This window comes from Salmo salar, chromosome ssa03 (assembly GCF_905237065.1).
Source record: "Salmo salar chromosome ssa03, Ssal_v3.1, whole genome shotgun sequence".
NCBI classification, from domain to species: Eukaryota; Metazoa; Chordata; class Actinopteri; order Salmoniformes; family Salmonidae; genus Salmo; species Salmo salar.
The window spans coordinates 53150992-53177902 of record NC_059444.1 but is presented as its reverse complement, the minus strand read 5'-3'; the positions used below and the strand labels follow the sequence as shown (position 1 = coordinate 53177902).

The 26911-nt window shown below is 40.1% G+C and overlaps 1 protein-coding gene across 1 annotated transcript in view; it reads left to right on the top strand.

Annotated features, from left to right (window-relative positions):
• Positions 1 to 6712: 6712 nt before the first annotated feature.
• tr-alpha (thyroid hormone receptor alpha) overlaps positions 6713 to 26911 on the top strand; it is a 109239-nt gene continuing 89040 nt past the window's right edge. The window contains exon 1 of the mRNA XM_014192391.2: positions 6713 to 7023. The gene's annotated coding sequence lies outside the window, so the exon portion shown is untranslated. The remainder of the gene's footprint in view (positions 7024 to 26911) is intronic.

Genomic DNA, 26911 nt, shown 5'->3' with positions numbered 1-26911 from the left:
ATAAAGTGAATGTCTGCTTTTCTCAAATCTAACGTGCCTGTCACTATCACATTGTCGATTGTAGTAACTGCTCGTCCTGCCTTCCTCACACCCCCCTCCACAATGCTTGAACCGTCTGTGTATGAGATAAACTCAGGGTTTTCCAACGGATGACTCTTAATAAACCCATCAGAGAGCCGATCCAAAACCAACTCACAACAGCCGTGTTCAAGTAATGTGGTATCTGGAGGAAGCATCAGAGTAGCTGGATTACATGGCGTGCCATGATGCATGATGTTAGGAGCCTCCAACACAGCTGACCATTTGTTCCAACGAGCAGCTGTGACCTGTGCGGCTCGATTCATTGTCAAAAGAGTATGAACAACATATCGGCAGAATCTTTAATCACTACTTTTAGTAGCGTCCATAGATTCCTTGCTAATGGGACGTTGTTTTGTGCAAGGTGGGGCAACACCTGTCAAGCACACTGGTTCCGTATCCAAAGTTCCACACTCATTTTTCTTCGTAGTCCAAATAGCATGGTTCTGAACTGTAGATCCCTGCAGTTGTCTAATTTGCCACGTCACCTTCCCTTCAGAAATGTTCAGTGTAGAGTCAAGTTGCATGATAACATCAAGGCCTAAAATAGGTTGTTCAAATGAGCCTATCTACACCCCTGCATCAATCTTCATTGGACCAATAGAAATTGATAATGATTTGGTCTGTTTCATATCTGTCTCTGTCTCCCCGTGTACTGCGGACATATGTGTTTTGCTTAGGATATACAGTCGCTTCAGCACCCGTATCTACTAGAAAATCTACTGCAAAGTTGTTAACTATCATGTTCACGTATATACCATCCTATTTCATATGTACACCAGCTGAGATGGGACGTAAAGATGGAGTCTGTTAGTTTACCTGCACAGCATCCAGCAAATGCTGCTGCTGAGCCGGAGAGAGCTTCTTACATTTCTCCATCAGCATTGTGTCGTTGGGGCTGTTGTCTTGATTCCATTTCCCCTGAGATGGACCCTGCTTCTCCTGGCCATTCCTCATAAGAACATGTTTTCTTTTTTCCAACATTCTTGTTGCCAGTGAACAGAAATCGCACAATAATGACATACACCAGGTTTCTCTTTTGCTGAACGAATAAGGTTATTGGTTTCACTCGGAACCTGCACAACTCTGAGTTTATTACGTTGATTGATGTCTCTGTCCAGTCGTGACAACCTGTCGATGATGTCGCCATAGTTTTGTCTTTGCCAGTCATTAGTTGTGGAAACAAAAGTTTTTCACAAATCATCATGTACGGATTGCATCAGCTGATGAGTGATTGCCTCATTTCTGTAGGAATTGAGTGCATCTTCATCTTCCACGTCGGGTAAACGACTGTGTCTAACCACCTCTGCTCTAAACCTTTCTTCAAATTCAACAAACGGTTCTTTCAGTTTTTGAACACACTTGGTTATCTCTCCCCAGTTGGTGGTTTCTTTGGTCAAACCCAAGGGATAGGCGTCCCGTTAGCGGGACACCAGCTGACAACATCCGGTGAAAAAATCGGATGGCGCGCAATTCAAATAAATATTAAACATTCGTGAACATGAATTCTTGTTAATCTAACTGCATTGTCGATTTCTAAATATTTTTCAACCAGCACAGGCTTCATAAAATCACAAATAGCGATTAAATAAATCACTTACATTTGAAGATCTTCCTCTGTTTGCAATCCCAAGGGTCACAGCTACAACATGAATGGTTGTTTTGTTAGATAAAATACTTCCTTATATCCCAGAAAGTCTGTTTAGTTGGCGCCATCGATTTCAGTAATCCACTCATTCAATGTGCAGACAAATGAGTCCAAAAAGCTACCGCTAAACTTTGTCCAAACAAGTCAAACAACGTTTCTATTTAATCCGCAGGTACTCTAAAATGTAAATAAACTATAATATTTCATACAGAAAGTAGTATATTCAATAGGAAAGCAAAATTAGTAAGCGCGCAACCTCTCCCTCATGCGCCGAAAGACTGATATTGTTCCGGTGCTCTTCTCACCAAAACTCCAAATACTTGTTCGTTTTTCAAAAAACAAGCCTGAAACCTTGCATAAAGACTGTTGACATCTAGTGGAGGCCATAGGAATTGCAATCTGGGAGACGGATTTACATAGAAACAATAGGTTTCCATATTAGAGCCTGGGACCCCCCAAAAAATATGTATGTTAGGATTTTCTTTGGATATATCAATTTTGTTATAGTCTCAGACATTATTTTAACAGTTTTAGAAACTTCAAAGTGTTTTCCATCCAATGCTACCAAGTATATGCATATCCTGGCTTCTGGGCCTGAGTAACAGTCAGTTTACTTTGGGCACATCAGTCAGGCGAAAATTCAGGAAACTAGACCCACATCTTGCTCTTCACCACCCACAGCCCTATAAACCTTTTCTTCAAGTACACCATCTTCACGGTTGTTAAAAACAAAGGCTAATAACTGGAATCCATCATAAGGATGTAGATTGTAGAGTTTCTTATAACGCTTCAAATGGTCTCATATTTTCATACCCATTTCTCGTGGATGTTTCAACATTTTTGACCATTCATCCTACTGTTTTGGAGATGCTGATTTATGTGCGATTACTGTCACTGGAGGTTTGTCTTTACTTCCTTTTACAACCTGTGTTCTGGTTGGCCTAAGACATCATTCATCACTGCTATCAGTATTTGTTGACTCAAAGCCATGCAGTGCTGACCAGATGCTTGAAAACCGATCATCTTGCGCAACTCTGCCTGAAGGTAGATTGGGGGAACAAAGGGTCCACAGGTGAGGGTCAAGTCTGCCACCCTTGCCTCCTGTAATTGTTGAATTTGGCCTTTCACGGTTTTTATCTGTTCACCAAGATCTTTCAAACTATCTGTATCTCACTGCAATGTCCTATCAAGGTTATCAAGACAGAATTTCTCATCCCTCTTCCTTACTTCGGCTAATACCGTTAAAGACCGTCTTGTTTTTGTCAACGAGTTAGACGTTCTCTGTAAATTTCCCCAAGCATTTTGTATATCAGACAGTTTCCATATTCCATTTTTTGTCAACAATGATGGAATGTTTCTTTATCTTTTACCTACACTTCTCTACTTTGAAATGGTTCTTTATATCACTAGACAGTGAATTTAAAATCTCTTTCATGCTCACATCCAGAGGAGCTGTTACGCCCTTCTCCAGAATAGTTTTATCACTTAACAATGGCATTACATTAACTTAAAAAGTTGTATAATATATATCTATAGGTTTATATATTTATTTAACCCCAAAAGACAACCCCTTGAGGACTCAAACCTCCTATCTATAGAACACAAATTGTTTCTGTTTTGTTAGATATGGTTTATGGTTACCCATAAAACTTGTGTTCACTTCAAAAGCTTGTTGAAAGCTTACATTACCCACACGTGTAAAAATTGCTACTCATCTAGCAACTCACTTCTATGCAACAAGAAGGTTTCACAAAAATGACTCTAACCTTTTAATAGAGGACTTGAACCCCTACAATAGAGATTTAACAAACTGAACAAAGGACTTGAACCTTATAACAGAACAAAGGACTTGAACCTTATACATCACAAATATGTATCACTCATTGCACGCACTCATTTTAACCTGATTTGCTTCTTTTAAAATGATATTGGTCTAGACTCACTCAGCACTTATGCCATCAATCAGGAGAGTAAGAGTTGACTCCCGAAGTGGGTTGCGCTCAGCCTTCTCTCTTTATTCTGGATCAACACACAGTTGATGAGTTTTCTTGTTGTTGTTCACGACCAATTCATCTGGGTCACGGCACCAAGTGTTAGCAGTTGATGTCACTCTTCAATAACACAGACCCAATGGCCAATGGCCAAATAACAAGTATCCTATTTCAGGTTCAATGTATAAACAATTTGGACCAATGAGAACTTGCCATGTAGCTAATGAGTCCTGGACTGAAATTCCTCCCATGTCTCTGACCCATTGATCAATAATTCTCTATTACAGAAAAAACACTATTTCCATTGATCGTTAGTACTCTATGGACCTCTCGTCCTCTGCGTTGTGTATTTATCTTCAAAATATTCTTACAGTGCCTTCACAAAGTATTCACACCTCTTGACTTTTTCCACATTTTGTTGTGTTACATCCTGAATTTAAAATTGATTAAATTGAGATTTTGTGTCACTGACCTACACAAAATACCCGATAATGTCAAAGTGGAATTATGTATTTTTGATTTTTGATATTTTTTTTACAAATTAATACAAAATGAAAAGCTTGAGTCAATAAGTATTCAATACCTTTATTATGGCAAACCTAAATAAGTTCAGGAGTAATTTTGTTTCTTAACAAGTCACATAATAAATTGGATAGAATAAAACTGTGCACAATAATAGTGTTTAACAAGTCATCTATTGGCAGAAGGGTAAGAAAAAACAAACATTGATTATCCCTTTGAGCATGGTGAAGTTATAAATTACACTTTGGATGATGTAACAATACACCCAGTCACTACAAAGATACAGGTGTCCTTCCGTACTCAGTTGCCGGAGAGGAAGGAAACCACTCAGGAATTTCACCATGAGGCCAATGGTGACTTTAAAACAGTTACAGGGTTTAATGGCATTGATAAGAGAAAACTGATGGCTCAACAACATTGTAGTTACTCCACAATACTAACCTAAATGACAGAGTGAATAGATGGAAGCCTGTACAGAATAAAAATATTTCAAATCATGTGTCCTGTTTGCAACAAGGCACTAAAGTAATACTGCAAAAATGTGGCAATGTAATTAACTTTATGTCCTAAATACAAAGTGTTATGTTTAGGGAAAATCCAATAGAACACTGAGTACCACTCTCCATATTTTCAAGCTGCATAATGTTATGGGTATGCTTGTTAACATTAAGGACTAGGGAGTTTTTCAGGATAAAAAAAATTACTGAATAAAGCTAAGCACAGGTAAAACCTTAGAGGAAAACCTGGTTCAGTCTGCTTTCCACCAGACACTGGGAGAGGATTTCACCTTTCAGCAGGACATAACCTAAACACAAGGCCAAATCTACGCTGGAGTTGCTTACAAAGAAACCAGTGAATTTTCCTGAGTGACCGAGTTACAGTTTTGACTTAAATCTGCTTGAAAATCTGAGGCAAGGCCTGAAAATGGTTGTCTAACAATGATCAACAACCCAATTTGACCGAGCTTGAAGAATTTTTAAAAGAATAATGGGCAAATGTTGTACAATGCAGGTGTGGAAAGCTCTTAGAGACTTACCCAGAAAGACTCTCAGCTGTAATCGCTGCCAGCTACCAGGTCTCAGAACATACCTTCCAGCTGGGCAGTAAGTAGATTAAATCATGCTATAGGCATTTGTTTGTGTAATAACTGGGTATTTGTGATAGGTTCTTCGATGTTTCATAGTTCTCTCACTACATACTACACAACAAGACCCATACATTCCAATGAGTTCCACATTCAGCAACGTTGACAACTTGAAAGAGAGGATACAGTTGAAGTCAAGACCTAGGCCAGGATTCAATCCGACAGCATGTTGTCGACAATGCAGCTTTTAAAGTCAATGTTCCCTCGTTCGCAGGGAGGTCTCATTCACGCTGCATATGTCGGCTCAATCGGAAATTGCCTTTAAAAAATGCATTGTCAACAACCTGCATACGGTTGCTACAATGTTGAAATTGTTGTACTGTACAATATACATTGTCCCAAATGTTTGTGTGAAGGTAATCTCTTCCCAATACCAGTAATTGAGATTAAACAAACATTTGGATATTGTCAAATTTAAACAAAGTACTGACACAAATAAACACCCCAAACGTTCACAGCACAGTTTAGCCTACACATGACCTTGAGGGACAAAGCACTCATCTGGAGAGGTGTACACCGTAAGGGCATGATTTTATGCCATTTTAAATGTGCCCCACTAATAAAGATCCCTTTAGAAACACTGACCAACTTTTTCTTTCCTACCCTGTCACACTATTGTTTAAAGGCAGTCAAAAACGTGATATTTCTGTTTTATATATATTTCCACAATTGTGAAAATTATGATAATACCCTTTTAGTGTAAGAGCTGTTTGGAAAGTCCACCTGAAATTGAAGCCTGTTTTGGTGGGATGGAGTTTTGGCCCACCCTGGTGACATCACCAGGCAATGAATTAGTTAATACACCAATAAGAAAGAGAGATCCAAATCGCTCAGCCAATAACAGCTAATTAGTTTCAATTTCCCCCTCCCCACTCAGACCACTCCCAAGACAGTCCTAGCTAAATTATTTCTTGAAAAATTGCTCTTTGCTAAGAAGCTATTTTTGTTTCTTGTTGACTAGTTTAATAAAAAATGTTTTACAGTAATGTACTTAATTGTTACTCGGAAATGATTTGATTTTGAGATAAAACGGCTGCGGGGTTTCCCGAACTCTGTCCTAGGGCCCCCCTGGATGCACATTTCAAATAGCCAACTCATCACCAAACTACTATTATTTTAATTAGCTGTGTAGCGCTAGGGCAAAAACCAAAACGTGTACCCGGGGGGCAGGGCCGAGTTTGGGAAACCCTGTTCTGTCGGGTTGAGCTACAACTATAGGGTTGAACTGCAGCTTTAACATTGCCCTATAGAGAGCAGTAGACATTTCGATACAACTCTCTTGGCTGCACACTGCACGCACCCATACTTTAAAGGGGAGGGACCTATGTAGTATTGCTGTCTGTTACATTTCCCAGTCGTGGCAGTGGAACGTTGAACGGTGCTATAATATTTCCAGAGTGGAAAACTCGAGTACTAAGCAATCATTTACTCCGTTTCTGAAATAGTCTGCTCAACGCAGCATGTTTACAGATGGCTGGTTAACATTTGACGTCTGATAAGTTCTAAACTGCGCTGTGCGTTAAATTCCTAACGGTGAGCTATCGTACGACTACCACCGGTAGCCGGGGAAACTGGTTGGATTTGACACTTGTATCCGTCCGTGACGGTCACCGAGAAGGCACCTATTCGTCTGCGGCAAGGTGAGTGCTGTTGTCCTCATGTCAACTCGCGCTGTAAAGCCCATACGAATGGTGTCCGCTCGTTACTATTACTACTACCCCAATTCTTAGCAGCAAGGTCAGTCTGTGCAGTCAGACATAATCTGGAATGCGAGGCAACACTTTGCTAACACAGTTTGGCCTCGTTTTGTAGCCATGCGAATTGAGCTCTTAATCACTTGGTAGCAATGCAACTTGCGTAGCTACTGTAACATTGTGATATTGTTTTGTCACAGTGGGCGTGTGATCTTGCCATAGCCGTAACGAGAGCTTTAGAAGCCTAGTTATTTTTGATGCAGTACTTTTCGTATTAATGTCTTCCCAGTGAAATGTGTTTCTGGTTTGCGCGGTCAAAGTAAACATTCCTTTGGAATGACATCCGTAGCTTTTGGTTTTGGTATTTTATTTGGATCCCCATTTAGCTGTTGCAAAAGCAGCAGCTACTCTTCCTGGGGTCCACATGAAACATGACATATTACAGAACATTTAATAGACAAGAACAGCTCAAGGGTAGAACTACATAAAAAAACAAACAAAAAAGTTTTTCACTTTCACATCAGCCGGGTTGTTCTGAACGTGAAAAGCCCAGGTACTCATGGAAGAACAATGTTAGCCTACATCAACTGCCCCCCCCCAACAAGTAACATTTTATATTATTCACTTGTCTATTATTAGCGTAACTAGAAGCCTATAATAGCCTACAAAAAGGCCTATGTGGAATTATAGGCTTATAGCCTAAGTTAGCCTAAATCTCTCTCTAGCCTACATTTATAAGTTAATTTAGCCACGTTGATTGTCATATGGTTCCCTTCAGTGAAGCCTCCTCAGAGGAGTGGGAGGACTGTCCTCAGTGAATTTCATAAATATTGGAACATTTAAAAAGAGGGATGTTATGTTAGCTAGCTGGCTATGTCTATCCAACACTAGAACTCTTCCAAGTCAAGGTAAGCTTTTGGTTTTATGCATTTTTTTGCCACCGGGGGCCTGCCCTAACTGTACACTATACTGCATGATTGTAGCGGGTTTACTAGCGTTAGTTTCAGTAGATATGTTGACTATGAGGTGACCACGATGTAGGCTGTGCCTAGCGGTTAGCAGTCATGATAGTTTGGCTTGGAAATGATTTTTTTCACCTGGTCACATACAGCTGATGTGTTTTGCACTGAAGTCCACAAGTGAAGGGAAAAGGTGAGAGGAGGAGAGCATGTAGATAGTTGCCAGAAGGAATTATATGTATATACAAGGCGCAAAGTGATCATGCTGTTTTTACATGGCTGCTATGAAAGTGAACTGTGTTTGACTAACGTTGTAAACTTTCATTCATGGACTAGGTTGTAGCAACCCCATGATGGGTACAGGGAAAATTCGAATATCATGCAGTAGCCTAAACCTATCGATGTTACATTGAGCTGGGTGAATGGAAAATGAATGACAGTCATCCAAAATGCTGTAATATAGAAGTAAGGCCATGCTCATAAAAAAATACATCCTCCTCCCACATCTTAAATGGCACCGACTGCCACTGGTTCCTTTGGATATTTGCTAGTTCCCCAAACACTGAATAGCCAGCCCACTGTTGTAGATCTGCATGAACACTGTTCAAAGATAAATTACACTGCCAATGAGTAAGGCTGTAATTCACCTGGTAGGGTTATAGTTTGTACAGCTTATAAAACATCCAAGAAATTAATGTCCATTTGAATTTTTCCAAGTAGCCTATATAGGTCTACTATCATTAAAAATATGTTTCTGAGAAAATGTTACCTTGCTCTTTATAGTAGAGGTTGACCGACTATGATTTTCCCGATACCGATTATTGGAGGACCGAAAAAGCCGATGCCGATTAATCAGACGACTAAAGTTTTTTTAATTAATTAATTTATTTGTAGTAATGACAATTACAACAATACTGAATGAACACTTATTTTAACTTAATATAATAATCAATTTAGCCTCATAAATAATGAAACATGTTCAATTTGGTTTAAATAATGCAAAAACAAAGTGTTGGAGAAGAAAGTAAAAGTGCAATATGTGCCATGTAAAAAAGCTAATGTTTAAATTCCTGTTGGTTCCTTTTAACATGAGTCTTCAATATTCCCAGGTAAGAAGTTTTAGGTTGTAGTTTATTATAGGACTATTTCTCTCTATAGCATTTGTATTTCATATACCTTTGACTATTGGATGTCTTATAGGCACTTTAGTATTGCCAGTGTAACAGTATAGCTTCCGTCCCTCTCTCTCCTCGCCCCTACCTGGGCTCGAACCAGGAACACATCGACAACAGCCACCCTCGAAGCATCGTTACCCATCGCTCCACAAAAGCCGCGGCTCTTGCAGAGCAAGGGGAGCAACTACTCCAAGTCTCAGAGCGAGTGACGTTTGAAACGCTATTAGCGCGCACCCCGCTAACTAGCTAGCCATTTCACATCGGTTACACCAGCCTAATCTCGGGAGTTGATAGGCTTGAAGTCATAAACAGCTCAATGCTTGAAGCACAGCGAAGAGCTGCTGGCAAACACAGTAAAGTGCTGTTTGAATGAATGCTTATGAGCCTGCTGCTGCCTACCATCGCTCAGTCAGACTGCGCTATCAAATATCAAATCATAGACTTAATTATAACATAATAACACACAGAAATACGAGCCTTTGGTCATTAATATGGTCGAATCCGGAAACTATCATTTCGAAAACAAAATGTTTATTCTTTCAGTGAAATACGGAACCGTTCTGTATTTTATCTAACGGATGGCATCCTTAAGTCTAAATATTGCTGTTACATTGTACCACCTTTAATGTTATGTCATAATTATGTACAATTCTGGCAAATTAATTACGGTCTTTGTTAGGAATAAATGGACTTCACACAGTTCGCAATGAGCCAGGCGGCCCAAACTGCTGCATATACCCTGACTGCTTGCACGGAACGCAAGAGAAGTGACACAATTTCCCTAGTTATAAGAAATGTATGTTAGCAGGCAATATTAACTAAATATGCAGGTTTAAAAATATATACTTATATATTGATTTTAAAGAAAGGCATTGATGTTTATGGTTAGGTACACATTGGTGCAACGACAGTGCTTTCTTCGCGAATGCGCATGTTAAATCAGCACCCGTTTGGCGAAGTAGGCTGTGATTCGATGAGAAATTAACAGGCACCGCATCGATTATATGCAACGCAGGACACGCTAGATAAACTAGTAATATCATCAGCCATGTGTAGTTAACTAGTGATTATGTTAAGATAAGTTTAATGCTAGCAAGCAACTTACCTTGGCTTCTTGCTGCCCTCGCGTAACAGGTAGTCAGCCTGCCACGCAGGCTCCTCGTGGAGTGCAATGTAAGACAGGTGGTTAGAGCATTGGACTAGTAACCGGAAGGTTGCAAAAACGAATCCCCGAGCTGACGAGGTAAAAATCTGTCGTTCTGCCGTCATTGAAAATAAGAATGTGTTCTTAACTGACTTGCCTAGTTAAATAAAGGTGTTAAATAAAAAAATCGGCAACAATCGGTGTCCAAAAATACCGATTGCCTATTGTTATGAAAACTTGAAATTGGCCCTAATTAATCATCTATTCCAATTAATCGGTCGACCTCTACTTTATAGTATAAAAAAAGAAACGATTTTCTCTCTGAATTGAAAGAATATAACTTTGAATGAGTATCCTATTATTTAAATGAATGAGTTATTGTTTTTATTGGGCTTACCAGTGGGAAATGAATGAGTTCAGTTGTTGTCCCAATAGTCTGAATTCATTGCACCAGTTATATCAGAAGCCACAAGGCAGCAGGTTAACCCTTTCTTCTCAGGTCAACGCTGCACCACCAATGCATAAATTTAGCCCGATATGTCGCGCATGGCAGTTCATCAACAGAGAAATAAATAAAAAAATAGTTATACAATAGTGTGAGATTGAGGGCCACAATTCGAACGCCCCCCGCCCCTCAAACATCCCATTGGTTCCTTCATGAACGCCCCACCCCTCGAGCATGCCATCTTCATGCTTGTGTGACAGTTTTGATATTTTGGATTTCCCCTGACTGTCTATGCGGTTAAAATGTGTGACAGAAGGGAAATAATAGAGTTTTTTTGGGAAGGAGGACACTGTCCTAGCTAGCTACCTATCCCGCCTACTGTGTACCGGAGTCCTAGCTAGCTAACATAGTGTTCTTTGCTCCCGCCTGCCGAACACCTGCTCTCGCTGTCGTTAACAGAATTGCGGGAAAGCAGTGCCCAACAGGCAGGGCATAAAGACACTGTCTACCGGTATTCTAGCCAGCTAGCAACCGTTGTCACCCCCGCCTCATCTTCTTCTGTGGGGTTTATCGGCGGTTGGCATCCAACGCTATAGTGCATTACCACCACCTACTATACTGGAGTGCCCTGCCTCCCACCTGTGTACTAGAGTCACTTGCTTAAAAATGGACCAATTAGAAGTATAAATTGCCCACATGCAGGAACACCGGAAATTGTAGGCCATAATTACACCCTTCTCAGTTTATATGCATGGTATAGCCGCTATAGACAGGGAACAAGGTGTAATAAACGGGAATGTCTTCATATAGAGTGTAGTGCCTATGTTATAAATGGTATTGGTTTCAAATCTATTTTTAAATCACTTTTTTTTTTCTACTCATAGTCGTCCATTTGGGAGCGATTGACAGTTAAATCATCATATAAACCAGACCCTAAACAGGGACATTAACCTATTTCAAATCTGTTACCATGGTGATCTTAAATAAGCCTTTCTGGCTGTTTTAAAGGCAATGCCCCATTTTTAGACCTTGACTTCCAGACATGATTGCAAACACAAGCCTCTGCCAAAGTTCTAGTATGCTAGGTGTTCCTGTAGACTTCTGGTTATTGCGTTAGCGCTAGTTAGCATTTCCTTGTGAAACTACCTCTTAACTTACTTCATACTGGACGCGAATACATAAAAATGGTATCCACACGTTCATCTGACTCTGGGTAATTATATACAGGTCTTCATTGCCAAAATCCAGAACTATCCTTTTAAGGCTGGATCACTAATAACTCTGAGGACTGGCATTGTTTTGAGGGAAAGCCAAGGCAGGCAAACGGGAAACCCCCACATCAGTGTTGTGATGGGACGTAGGAGCTAACAAGCTCCACTCTGCTGGGCCTATCGGGGAGGGCCGTCAGGCGTGGCCCACATGAGAAAGTGGCCTGTCTGCCCGGGGAAGACATTAAAAGACGCGGTCAGCCGCTCCACCACTAGCAGTGCTATAGGAGCTGAGGGCCAATTCCTTAGCTCTCTCTCTCCCCTGAAGGATACACTTGATCGCTCCACTCCTCCTCATGGAGTTAAAATTGAATGGCTGGCGAAAGAAGCATGGTGAAAATAAATTCTCATCATCATGCTTACACAGATCCAATGCTGTCCAGCTTTTCATGTACAGGGTGAACACAGGGACAACTGATCCCAAATCTGTTGTTTTGCATGGAGTCATTTGAGTGGAGGAAATCTCTTGATTGGGTAAACCCTGTTTTCCCCGCTCTCCTCGGCTTGCCCAGCTTATATAGATTCAAGCCAGGTCATCAGAGTTAAAGGAGTAGTTCACTATTTTACAACTTGACGTTAGATGGTTCCTCACTCTGAAAGTAGTCTGTGGGCCAGGCGAAACTGAAATCCATAGTTCGGTTCTCTTTAAACAGTCATTACAAACTTCAGCTAACTTTAGCCACCTCTAGCTAAAAATCAATGGAAGTGATGTAAGCATGTGAAAAAATTAAATAAAATGTAAGGTCCAAATCACCTCTATTTTTGGTTCGATGTTACTTAAAGCTGCAATATGTAACTTTTTGGGCATCTCGACCAAATTCCCCATTTGAGTTTTCTTATGCGAGTGATGTCAGAATTCGCTCACTGTTCCAAAATGTATTGTTACGCAACAGGACAGTTTATTTTTATTTAACCATTTATTTAACTAGGCAAGTCAGTTAAGAACAGATTCATATTTACGATGACGGCCTACCGGGGAACAGTGGGTTAACTGCCTTGTTCAGGGGCAGAATGACAGATTTTTACCTTGTCAGCTCAGGGATTCGTTAACCTGCACTGCCCTCAAATCAAGGCACTGCCTGCTAATAGTCTATAGATTATGTATCAACTTGTCAATTTTATGATTTTTCGAACAACCGTTTGAAGTTGGGTGCATTCCGCCTCACTAATTCACATCGAAGTAGCCTATTTCACTGTGGCGGACAATTTACGTTTGAGGCACGTTACGCTAATGTAAGGCAAGGAATAGCTAGATGATCTGGACAAACTTCTCTCTTCGATGAGAGCTCAAGCACTCCCCCAGTGTTTCCTCAGGCCACGTATGCAGACATTTGCACATCTCCAGTTTGGACAGAACCTGGCCGAACTTTTCCCCCCAGACGCATTTTCCGGCTGGCGCCTGCATTGTCTTCATTGTTGTTTTCCTTACTAATATTTACTGTGTGCGTTCTTATTAACCTGTTAGGGCTAGGGGGCAGTATTTGCACGGCTGGATAAAAAAAATGTACCCGATTTAATCTGGTTACTAATCCTACCCAGTAACTAGAATATGCATATACTTATTATATATGGATAGAAAACACTCTAAAGTTTCTAAAACTGTTTGAATGGTGTCTGTGAGTATAACAGAACTCATTTGGCAGGCAAAACCCTGAGACATTTTCTGACAGGAAGTGGATACCTGATGTGTTGTATTACCTTTAAACCTATCCCATTGAAAAACACAGGGGCTGAGGAATATTTTGGCACTTCCTATTGCTTCCACTAGATGTCACCAGCCTTTACAAAGTGTTTTGAGTCTTCTGGAGGGAGATCTGACCGAACAAGAGCCATGGAACGATGATGGCCCATTAGACACATGGCGCGCGAGTTCATGTTGGGTACCCTCGTTCCAATACGTTATAAAAGAGTATGCATTCGTCCACCTTGAATATTATTCATGTTCTGGTTAAAAAGGCCCTAATGATTTATGCTATACAACGTTTGACATGTTTGAACGAACGTAAATATATTTTTTCCCCTCGTTCATGACGAGAAGTCCGGCTGGCTTAGATCATGTGCTAACAAGACGGAGATTTTTGGACATAAATGATGAGCTTTTTTGAACAAAACTACATTCGTTATGGACCTGTGATACCTGGAAGTGACATCTGATGAAGAGAATCAAAGGTAATGGATTATTTACATAGTATTTTCGATTTTAGATCTCCCCAACATGACGTCTAGTCTGTATCGCAACGCGTATTTTTCTGGGCGCAGTGCTCAGATTATTGCAAAGTGTGATTTCCCAGTAAGGTTATTTTTAAATCTGGCAAGTTGATTGCGTTCAAGAGATGTAAATCTATAATTCTTTAAATGACAATATAATATTTGACCAATGTTTTCTAATTTTAATTATTTAATTTGTGGTGTTGACTTGACTGCCGGTTATTGGAGGGAAACGATTTCCTCAACATCAATGCCATAGTAAAACGCTGTTTTTGGATATAAATATGAACTTGATAGAACTAAAAATGCATGCATTGTCTAACATAATGTCCTAGGAGTGTCATCTGATGGAGATTGTAAAAGGTTAGTGCATCATTTTAGCTGGTTTTATGGTTTTGGTGACCCTGTCTTTGAATTGACAAAACATTACACACAACTCTTGTAAATGTACTGTCCTAACATACTCTAAATTTATGCTTTCGCCGTAAAACCTTTTTGAAATCGTAAAACGTGGTTAGATTAAGGAGATGTTTATCTTTCAAAGGGTGTAAAATAGTTGTATGTTTGAAAAATTTGAATTTTGACATTTATTTGGATTCAAATTTGCCGCTCTTGAAATGCACCTGCTGTTGATGGAGTGCACCACGGGGGGGACACTAGCGTCCCACCTAGCCCATAGAGGTTAAAGCAAGTGCCTTATTACCTTTATCGTAATAGAGCTTATGTATATCGTGTTATGTCTTTTTCTCATTGAAGCCCCCCGTATTTATGTACGGGGCATAATGTATTCTGTGTGTATTCCTTTATAACCGTGGACATGCGAGGTACTGATTTTCATAATGGTGCTATGCTCAATTGTGCTTATGTAGTTACATTTTTCTATTAGTGCTGTAAAACGATGCTAATGGTGTCAAAGAAGTATTTAGCTTGAGTCGTATCCTTTTGAAGCTACCCTGGCCTTATCATGACCATTGCATTGGCCTGTGTATTAATTTAGCTTGTTTAGCATAGGTCTGCCCTACCCCCTTGTGGAGCTTTTCAGTGATGTTACTTCATTGTATTATTGCTATATCCTGATTTTTATTCTAATGACTAATAAATCCTCTTTATTCTGTACTTTCAGAAACCACACACACACACAGTATTGAATATAACTTGCCAACATCATAATTGGAATTGGACATCTTTCTTCCCTGAGATTGATGACTGCTTTTGCGTGCTAGCAACATACTGTTTGGAGAGGGAGTAGGGAGGATGAGGGAGAGGAGAGGCTAAATATGACTGCTTGTGTTGGCTCCGTCTACTCCGTTAGCGCTAGGACTAATGTAGCCTACATTTTCCGATTTGGATGAGAATTGTGTTATGCTGTTGCTACTTCTGTGAATGTCTGAACATTGCATCCAAAAATAAGCTGACTTTCATTGAGGACATAACTTTTGTACATTTTGCACAACATTTGTGAGAAAAAAAAGTGGCCAGCTCAAACGCTGACTGTTGCGTCAATTGTAACTAGACCTTCTAATCACTGCAGGGGACCACAGTAGAATGATCACACTTGTGAGTTCGTACGCGTTAAAGTGGAAATGACAAACTTTTAGAAGCCTTTTTATAACCTTCAACAAACTACAAGTTTGCATTTTCTGTTGTGCAGGAAACATCCTAAAACTACAGGATGATCACATTTTAAGAAGCGGTAGCTGTGCCTCTGTTCTCCGCAGGGCTTGGTACAGCTGAGCCTGGCTGTCACCGTGCTAGAGTGCTCAGTGGTGTAACTGCATGGCTCTTCTCCTCCCTTCTCTTGTGGAGGATTAGCGGGGCCCGTCTGTCGCAGATGGCTGACTTAGTATCGGCCTCCTCTTGGAGCTGTTCCCACAAACAGGCCCTCGGCTCTCTCTGCCTTGCTTCAGTCACTGTGCTGTAACTCGTGAGGTGCACGTATGCATCAGGCGTCACGCACACAAACGATCTTTATCGTGTTTGGTTCTTTTAGAATTATTATATATTTTTTTTTATGGTTACGTTTTCTGAAGCTGAACAAACGAGACGTAATCATTCGAATGATCTCTATGCAGCGTATAGCCTAGTAGATGGACGATTGGGTGGATGTTGGTGTGATTTAATGGTAAAAGGATATTTCCAATCAGCAGATGCAGGACCAACAGTACCGTGTCCCTGGACACCGATTTAATGAAGGGGCAAACCTCCACTAATGTCGCCGTGTAATGGCTTCACTTCCTGTTTAGGGTGGGGTTAACACCTGATTGGTCAGCGGCAGGGCTGTACATTTTCTCAACGCTTTCATGCATAGCAGTAAAATGTGCACAAGAGCCAAGCAAGCCAGGCAGCCACTCTTGACTCAGTTCCAAGGAATAAGGTGAGTCTTTTTTTTTTCATCTTTTTTTTTCATGGCGCCCCTGCAGCTGACAAATTATTATTTTGAAGCTGTAGCCTATTGTTTTGTTTAAATGTGTAGGGATCTTTTGAAGTTTCTGCACAGAGGCGTTGGCTATGCATTGCGTTCGGCCAAAAATGTGGGTGTTTTAATATCGTTTACCTCCAGATTTACTACCCAAAGATGAGGGGTAACTGTTTTGAGATGTGTTCAAGCTCGTTTGTGTGTGGAAATATGTTTACCACAGAATGACAGCAGTAAGCTACATTCCATCCTGAATTATGTTCTATTTAAGACCCCGTTCTGGCAATGTACAAGATGTTGGACCCTGGGAAACGACAGCATGCTCCCTCACACATGACATGTACAGTACCAGTCAAAAGGTTGGACACACCTACTCATTCAATGGTTTTTCTTTATTTAACTTTTTTCTACTTGTAGAATAATAGTGAAGACATCAAAACTATGAAATAACACATGGAATCATGAAGTAACCAAAAGTGTTAAACAAAAGAAAATCTGTTTTATATTTGAGATAATTCAAAGTAGCCACCCTTTGTCTTGATGACAGCTTTGCACACTTGTGGAATTCTCTCAAACCAGCTTAACTTGAAAAGCTTTTACAACAGTCATGAAGGAGTTCCCAAATATGCATGAGCACTTGTTGGCTGCTTTTCCTTCACTCTGCGGTCCAACTCATCCCAAACCATCTCAATTTGGTTGAGGCCGGGTGATTGTGGAGGCCAAGTCATCTGATGCAGCTCTCCATCACTCTCTTTCTTGCTCAAATAGCCCTTACACAGCCTGGAGGTATGTTGGGTTATTGTCCTGTTGAAAAACAAATGATAGTCCCACTAAGCACAAACCAGATGGGATGGCGTATCTATCGCTGCAGAATGCTGTGGTAGCCATGCTGGTTAAGTGTGCCTTGAATTCTAAATAAATCACTGACAGTGTCACCAGCAAAGCACCATCACAGCTCCTCCAACATGCTTCACGGAGGGAACCACACATGCAGACATCATCCGTTCACCTTCTTTGCGTCTCACAAAGACACAGCGGTTGGAACCTGAAATCTCAAATTTGCAATCATCAGTCCAAAGGACAGATTTCCACCGGTCTAATATCCATTGCTCGTGTTTCTTGGCCCAAGCAAGTCTCTTCTTCTTATTGGTGTCCTTTTAGTAGTGGTTTCTTTGCAGCAATTCGACCATGAAGCCCTGATTCACACAATTTCCTCTGAACAGTTGCTGTTGAGATGTGTCTCTTACTTGAACTCTGTGACGCATTTATTTGGACTGCAATTTCTGAGGCTGGTGACGTGTGTGTCAGAAGTGTACATACACCTTAGCAAAATACATTTAAACTAATTTTTTCACAATTCCTGACCATTTAATCCTAGTAAAAAATCCCTGTCTTAGGTCAGTTAAGATCACCACTTTTATTTTAGGAATGTGAAATGTCAGAATAATAGAGAATTTGTTTATTTCAGCTTTTATTTCTTTCATCACATTCCCAGTGGGTCAGAAGTTTACATACTAATTGAGTGTATTTGGTAGCGTTGCCTTTAAATTGTTTAACTTGGGTCAAGCGTTTCAGGTAGCCTTTCACAAGCTTCCCACAATAAATTGGGTGAATTTTGGCCCATTCCTCCTGACAGAGCTGGTGTAACTGAGTCAGGTTTGTTGGCCTCCTTGCTCTGACATGCTCTTTCAGTTCTGCCCACTTTTTTTTTTTTTATAGGATTGAGGTCAGGGCTTTGTGATGGCCACTCCAATACCTTGATTTTGTTGTCCTTAAGCCATTTTGCCACAACTTTGGAAGTATGCTTGGGGTCATTGTCCATTTGGAAGACCCATTTGCGACCAAGCTTTAACTTCCTGACTGATTTCTTGGATGTTGCTTCAATATATCATTTACATTTAAGTCATTTAGCAGACGCTCTTATCCACATAATTTTCCTGCCTCATGATGCCATCTATTTTGTGAAGTGCACCAGTCCCTCCTGCAGCAAAGCACCCCCACAACATGATGCTGGCACCCCCGTGCTTCATGGTTGGGACGGTGTTCTTTGGCTTGCAAGCCTCCCCCTTTTTCCTCCAAACATAACGAGGGTCATTATGGCCAAACATTTCTATTTTTGTTTCATCAGACCAGAGGACATTTTTCCAAAAAAGTACCATCCTCGTCCCCATGTGCAGTTTCAAACAGTAGTCTGGCTTTTTTATGGCGGTTTTGGAGCAGTGGCTTCTTCCTTGCTGACCGGCCTTTCAGGTTATTTCGATATAGGACTCGTCTTACTGTGGATATAGATACTTTTGTACCTGTTTCCTCCAGCATCTTCACAAGGTCCTTTGCTGTTGTTCTGGGATAAAATTTCACTTTTCGCACGAAAGTACGTTCATCTCTAGGAGACAGAATGGGTCTCCTTCCTAAGCGGTATGACGGCTGCGTGGTCCCATGGTGTTTATTCTTGTGTACTATTGTTTGTACAGATGAACGTGGTAACTTCAGGTGTTTGGAAATTGTGCCCAAGGATGAACCAGACATGTGGAGGTCTAAAATTATTTTTCTGAGGTCTTGGCTGATTTCTTATGATTTTTCCCATGATGGCAAGCAAAGAGGCAGTGAGTTTGAAGGTAGGCCTTGAAATACATCCACAGGTACACTTCCAATAGGCTAATTGACATCATTTGAGTCAATCAGAAGCTTCTAAAGCCATGACATAATTTTCTGGAATTTTCCAAGCTGTTTAAAGGCACAGTCAACTTCTGACACACTGGAATTGTGATACAGTGAAATAATCTCTGTTAACAATTGTTGGAAAAATGACTTGTGTCATGCACATAGTAGATGTCCTAACCGACTTGCCAAAACCATAGTCTATTAACAAGAAATTTGTGGAGTGGTGGAAAAATGAGTTTTAACCTCTATGGGCTACGTAACAGCCACTGGCAGCCTGTGGCGCGATTTTCAAAACGTTAAAAATCCTATTACTTCAATTTCTCAAACATATGACTATTTTACAGCTATTTAAAGACAAGACTCTCGTTAATCTAACCACACTGTCCGATTTCAAAAAGGATTTACAACGAAAGCAAAACATTAGATTATGTCAGCAGAGTACCAAGCCAGAAATAATCAGACACCCATTTTTCAAGCCAGCATATAATGTCACCAAAACCCAGAAGACAGCTAAATGCAGCACTCACCTTTGATGATCTTCATCAGATGACAACCCTAGGACATTATGTTATACAATACATGCATGTTTTGTTCAATCAAGTTCATATTTATATCAAAAACCAGCTTTTTACATTAGCATGTGACGTTCAGAACTAGCATACCCCCCGCAAACTTCCGGGGAATTCGCTAACATTTTACTAAATTACTCACGATAAACGTTCACAAAAAGCATAACAATTATTTTAAGAATTATAGATACAGACCTCCTCTATGCACTCGATATGTCCGATTTTAAAATAGCTTTTGGTGAAAGCACATTTTGCAATATTCTAAGTACATAGCCCAGGCATCACGGGCTCGCTATTTAGACACCCGGCAAGTTTAGCACTCACCATAATCATATTTACTATTATAAAAGTTTGATTACCTTTTGTTGTCTTCGTCAGAATGCACACCCAGGACTGCTACTTCAATAACAAATGTTGGTTTGGTCCAAAATAATCCATCGTTATATCCGAATAGCGGCGTTTTGTTCGATGCGTTCCAGACACTATCCGAAATAGTAAAGAAGTGTCGTGCGCATGGCGCAATTCGTGACAATAAAATTCTAAATATTCCATTACCGTACTTTCGAAGCATGTCAACCGCTGTTTAAAATCAATTTTTACGACATTTTTCTCGTAGAAAAGCGATGATATTCCGACAGGGAATCTCCTTTTCGGCAAACAGAGGAAAAAAATCCCAAAGGCGGGGCGGTCGGGTCACGCGCCTAAGCCCAGTGTCCCTTGATCGGCCACTTGAGAAAAGCGATAATGTGTTTCAGCCTGGGGCTGGAATGACGACATTCTGTTTTTTCCCGGGCTCTGAGCGCCTATGGACGACGTGGGAAGTGTCACGTTAGAGCAGAGATCCTTAGTAAATGATAGAGATGGAAAAGAAGTTCAAGAAATGGTCAGACAGGCCACTTCCTGTAAAGGAATCTCTCAGGTTTTGACCTGCCATTTGAGTTCTGTTATACTCACAGACACCATTCAAACAGTTTTAGAAAATTTAGGGTGTTTTCTATCCATATGTAATAAGTATATGCATATTCTAGTTACTGGGTAGGAGTGGTAACCAGATTAAATCGGGTATGTTTTTTTATCCAGCCGTGTCAATACTGCCCCCTAGCCCTAACAGGTTAATGATCAAACATAAGTGTATGTCAACTGTACATACATACATACATACATACATACATACTTTACCAGTCAAAAATTTTTACACACCAAGTCATTCAATGGTTTCTTTATTTTACTTTTTTCTACATTGTAGAATAATAGTGATGACATCAAAACTATGAAATAACACACATGGAATCATGTAGTAACCAAAAAACGAACTTCTTATCGCTTGGGGGCAGTATTTTGACGTCTGGATGAGAAGCGTGCCCAAAGTAAACTGCCTGCTACTCAGGCCCAGATGATAGGATATGCATATAATTGGTAGATTTGGATAGAAAACACACTAAAGTTTCCAAAACTGTTAAATAATGTCTGTGAGTATAACAGAACTGATATGGCAGGCGAAAACCTGAGGAAAATCCATCTCGGAAGTGGGATTTTTTTGATGTGGGTGTTTTCAATTGAATGCTTAGAGTATCTAATGGGTTAGGACCCAGATTGCAGTGTCTATGGCTTCCACTAGATGTCAGCAGTCTTTAGATATTTTTTTCAGGCTTGTTTTCTCAAAAATGAAGGAGACCTTTCTGTCAGTGGACTGAGGAAGAATGCAGAGCTGGTTAGCGCGCATGACCGAGTGCGTGCCCTTCGTTGTTTTTCCTTTCTATTGAATACGCTATTGTACTGTTGAAATATGATAAATTATTTAGACAATTGACAACCTGAGGATTAATTATAAACATTGTTTGACTTGTTTCGACAAACTTTACCGGTACTATTAGGATGTATTCATCTGCATGTTTTGACCGCCTTTGAACCAGTGGATTACTTAACAAAATGCGCTAACAAAATTGAGTATAAAGAGGGACTTTATCAAAGAAAACGAACATTTATTGTGTAGCTGGGACTCTTGTGACTGCAACCATATGAAGACCTTCAAAGGTAAGTGATACATTCTATCGCCATTTCTGACTTTTGTAATTCCTTTACTTTGTTGTAAAATGTTTGTATGCTTTTGTAAGCAGGGCGCTGTCCTCAGATAATCGCATGGTATGCTTTCGCCGTGAAGCCTTTTTGAAATCTGACAAAGCGGCTGGATTAACAAGAAGTTAATCTTTAAGCTGATGTATAACACTTGTATTTTTTATGAATGTTTTATGACCTATTTCTGTATTTTGAATTTGGCGCTCTGCAACTTCACCGGATGTTGTCGAGGTGGGCTGCTAGCGGAACGCTTGCTCCAGAAAGGTTAAACAAATCAAAATAAAGTTTGAGATTTTTCAAAGTAGCCACCCTTTGCCTTGACGACAGCTTTGCACACTCTTGGCATTCTGTCAAACAGCTTCATGAGGTAGTCAGCTGGAATGCATTTCAATTAACAGGTGTGCTTTAAGTTAATTTGTGGAATTTCTTTCCTTCTTAATGCGTTTGAGCCAATCAGTTGTGTTGTGACAAGGTAGGGGTGGGATACAGAAGATAGCCCTATTTTGTGAAAGACCAAGTCCATATTATGGTAAGAATGCTTATTTGAGTTGAAGAGAAATGACAGTCCATTACTTTAAGACATGAAGTTAAGTGAATTCAGTCAGTAATGATGGACTGTCGTTTCTCTTTGCTTATTTGAGCTGTTCTTGCCATAATATGAACTTGGTCTTTAAAAAAAATAAAAACCCTTGAATCAGTAAGTGTCCAAACTTTTGACTGGTACTGTATGTACATTAGATATTTCTGTTAAATTTTCAATACATTTGTAAAAATTTCTGAACATGTTTTCACTTTGTCATTATGGGATCTTGTGTGTAGATGGGTGAGGGGGGGGGGAAATATCTATTTAATCCATTTTGAATTCAGGCTCTAACACAACAAAATGTGGAATAAGTCAAGGGGTTTGTATACTTTCTGAAGGTCCTCTGTAATAGCCTACTGATCAACAAAAATGTCATAGGAGTGTCACTCCAGCATGTCACGCCTGTATGGAAGGACATCATTATAGGCACTGCTCTTAGTTTGAGAATATAAAATAACATCAATGCAAATGGGTCTAACGTTAAGTCATGATTTGTGATCACGGATGTTTTTAAAAGTAGTATTTTTAGTCATCTTCTGTGATCGGGAAAACGTTTTGCTGTCAGGACGCATCTCTTAACTCAGCTGCCAAGACGGAATTCGAAACAACTCAGCGCTCAACTAGCCAACTATCTCAAGAAATGAGCGGGTTGTTACTTGATCCTACTGCTACAATTGGTAGAGTGTGGCTGTAACTCCGCTTCATTTCACATCTCTCTCCATTGCTCATATCGCTTGGTGCTGTTTACTGCAGAAATATGACACTTCATTCTGCATCACTGCACATTTACAGTACATACAGTACTGAGGTAACATGAATAAATACAAACTGTTGTTGCCATTTATGTATAGTGAGTGGCTTTGACCATATTACACTGGGCACAGATGTCAGTTCAACATCTAATTTTAATCTGCAATTGATTGAGTTGTCACCTAATGTGAACTCGACGTGCCATGAGAACTACATTAGCTCAATGGGGATGATATTTGCTATCAAGCCATAAATGTGCATAACATCTAACAGAACGTGCATCATTTTAATATATTTTTTTCCCTACCTTCGCTCTCCTTGTTAGATATTGCACATTCCTGGCTTTGCTGAAAATGAACACTTCAATAAAACGACGTCAATAGTAATTGTTGATACATACCTTTTAGTCTTATTGGGCAGCACCATGAAAATGGTTGGAACCATGTCCCCCTCCTGCAACCTGTGAATGGTGTACACCTGGCTGAACAAAGGAGGGGTTGTCTTAAATGTTTCATCTACAAACCGGTCCTTTTTGAGTCGCACCGGTACTCCAAGTTGCGTGTAGTTGTGAAGATCAGAATTAGGTCTCGTCCGAGTTCAGAGAGGGATGTAGGTACAGGGGGTGCCGTGTTGTTCTTTTGTCGACGCTTCTGCAACATCTTCCTGTTCTTCAGAGAAGGCATTTCTCCCCTCATAGGCGCAGGAAGCCATGTGTACCACAGTCCACAACTTGGTTGGTTTCTTCCTGGGTCTCCAGGCTTCTCTCTTTCAGGCCGTTCTTCACCTTTCGGATCACAATCTGAGCATTGGCCCGGGGTATGGTTGTGCTCTCCAGTGAGGGTTATGCGACCTCGGCATTCGAAAGCTTCATATCCGGTGCACTTCCAGAAGGATTTATTTGCGATCTGTCATTCCCATCTGTTGGTGTAGCCTTCATGCACCAGGATATTTTTTTCCACTCACAGAGAGCAGCTTGCATTCATTCTGTTAAACCTCTTAAAATAGCCTACAGTATACTCTTGTGCAATGTACAGCATACTGTACTGTTTGTCTGCCTGTCTTGGTGGGAATCTTAAGTTAATCAAATACTAAAATAGTCTTTAGTTTGTGTGCCTTATTATTTTACTTTTAAGTATGACTGATAACTAGAACAGTCTTTCGGGCATCATGGGAAAGTAAAATGTTAATACTTTCGAGTAACATTTAACTTATCATATGAAATAAAACACTGTTCGATCCTTCTATTAATGGCAGTGTTCGCCTATCAATATAATAAGCATTTATCTGTGAAATTAGACATTGAACTTGAACCGTTTCAACAATCCTCAATGGCTTCAATGGAGTGTCCTCTCCAGCCAGGGTTGGGCAGCACTTTGAAACATTCCAATGTTAAAGTCTTGTGAATCTCTCATGCACATTTTTTATTACAAGTGGGGACAAATGGGAGAGATGGACTTATACTGATAAAAAACATTGGATTATATGCTCATTCATATTATAAGGACATGAGGTAAGTATAAAAATAATTTTAAAAGATGCCCTTGCCTTAAAGTTGATCCTCGGATAGAAACAAATGTTATTGTGTTCTTTTGAAATAGCCAGAATATTCCATATCATAATGAAACTAAATGAAACGACAAAGGCAGAGTTGCAAAGAAAAAGCCATATCTCAGACTGGCCAATAAAAGGAAAAGATTAAGATGGGCAAAAGAACAGACACTGGACAGAGGAACTCTGCGTAGAAGGCCAGCATCCCGGAGTCGCCTCTTCACTGTTGACGATGAGACTGGCGTTTTGCAGATACTATTTAATAAAGCTGCCAGTTGAGGACTTGAGGCATCTGTTTCTCAAACTAGACACTCTAATGTCCTCTTGCTCAGTTGTGCACCGGGGCCTCCCACTCCTCTTTCTATTCTGGTTAGAGCCAGTTTGCGCTGTTCTGTGAAGGGAGTAGTACACAGCGTTGTACGAGATCTTCAGTTTCTTGGCAATTTCTTGCAAGGAATAGCCTTCATTTCTCAGAACAAGAATAGACTGATGAGTTTCAGAAGAAAGTTCTTTGTTTCTGGCCTTTTTGAGCCTGTAACCGAGCCCACAAATACTGATGCTCCAGATACTCAACTAGTCTAAAGAAGGCCAGTTTTATTGCTTCTTTAATCAGGACAACAGTTCTCAGCTGTGCTAACATCATTGCAAAAGGGTTTTCTAATGATCAATTAGCATTTTAAAATGATAAACTTGGATTAGCTAACACATGCCATTGGAACACAGGAGTGATGGCTGCTGATAATGGGCCTCTGAATGCCTATGTAGATATTCCATAAATAAATCTGCCGTTTCCAGCTACAATAGTCATTTACAACATTAACAATGTCTACAGTGTATTTCTGATCAATTTGATGTTATTTTAATGGACAAAAAATGTGCTTTTCTTTCAAAAACAAGGACATTTCTAAGTGACCCCAAACTTTTGAACAGTAGTGTACATACATTTTGTATTTTTTTTACATTTTAGTCATTTAGCAGATGCTCTTATCCAGAGCGACTTAAAGTAGTGAATGTATACGTTTCATACTCCTCCCCCCCGTACTGGTCCCCTGTGGGAATTGAACCCACAACCCTGGCGTTGCAAACACCATGCTCTACCAACTGAGACACACGGGACGGTACATGTTGGCTGTTTTGCTCTAGGACGCCCACAAGTATACTGAGCAAACATAAAGCAACATGCACAATTTCAATGATTTTACTGAGTTACGGTTCATATAAGGAAATCAGTCATTTGAAATAAAATAAATAGGCCTTGATCTATGGCCGATTACATTGCACTCCACGAGGAGACTGCGTGGCAGGCCGACTACCTGTTACGTGAGTGCAGCAAGGAGCCAAGGTAAGTTTCTAGCTAGCATTAAACTTATCTTATAAAAAAACAATCAATCTTAACATAATCACTAGTTAACTACACATGGTTGATGATATTACTAGTTTATCTAGCTTGTCCTGCGTTGCATATAATCGATGCGGTGCCTGTTAATTTATCCTCGAATCACAGCCTACTTCGCCAAGCAGTTGATGATTTAACAAGCGCATTCGTGAAAAAAGCACCGTCCTTGCACAATTGTGTACCTAACCATGAACATCAATGCCTAAAATCAATACACAAGTATATAGTTTTATACCTGTATATTTAGTTAATATTGCCTGCTAACATGAATTTCTTTGAACTAGGGAAATTGTGTCACTTCTCTTGTGTTCTGTGCAAGCAGAGTCAGGGTATATGCAGCAGTTTGGGCCGCCTGGCTCGTTGCAAACTGTTAAGACCATTTCTTCCTAACAAAGACTAATTAATTTGCCAGAAATGTACATAATTATGACAACATAGAAGGTTGTGAAATGTAACCGCAATATTTAGACTTAGGGTTGCCACCCGTTCGATAAAATACGTAACGGTTCGATAAAATACGGAACGGTTCCGTATTTCACTGAAAGAATAAACGTTTTGTTTTCGAAATGATAGTTTCCGGATTTAACCATATTAATGACCTAACGTTTGTATTTCTGTGTTTTTAATATATTATGA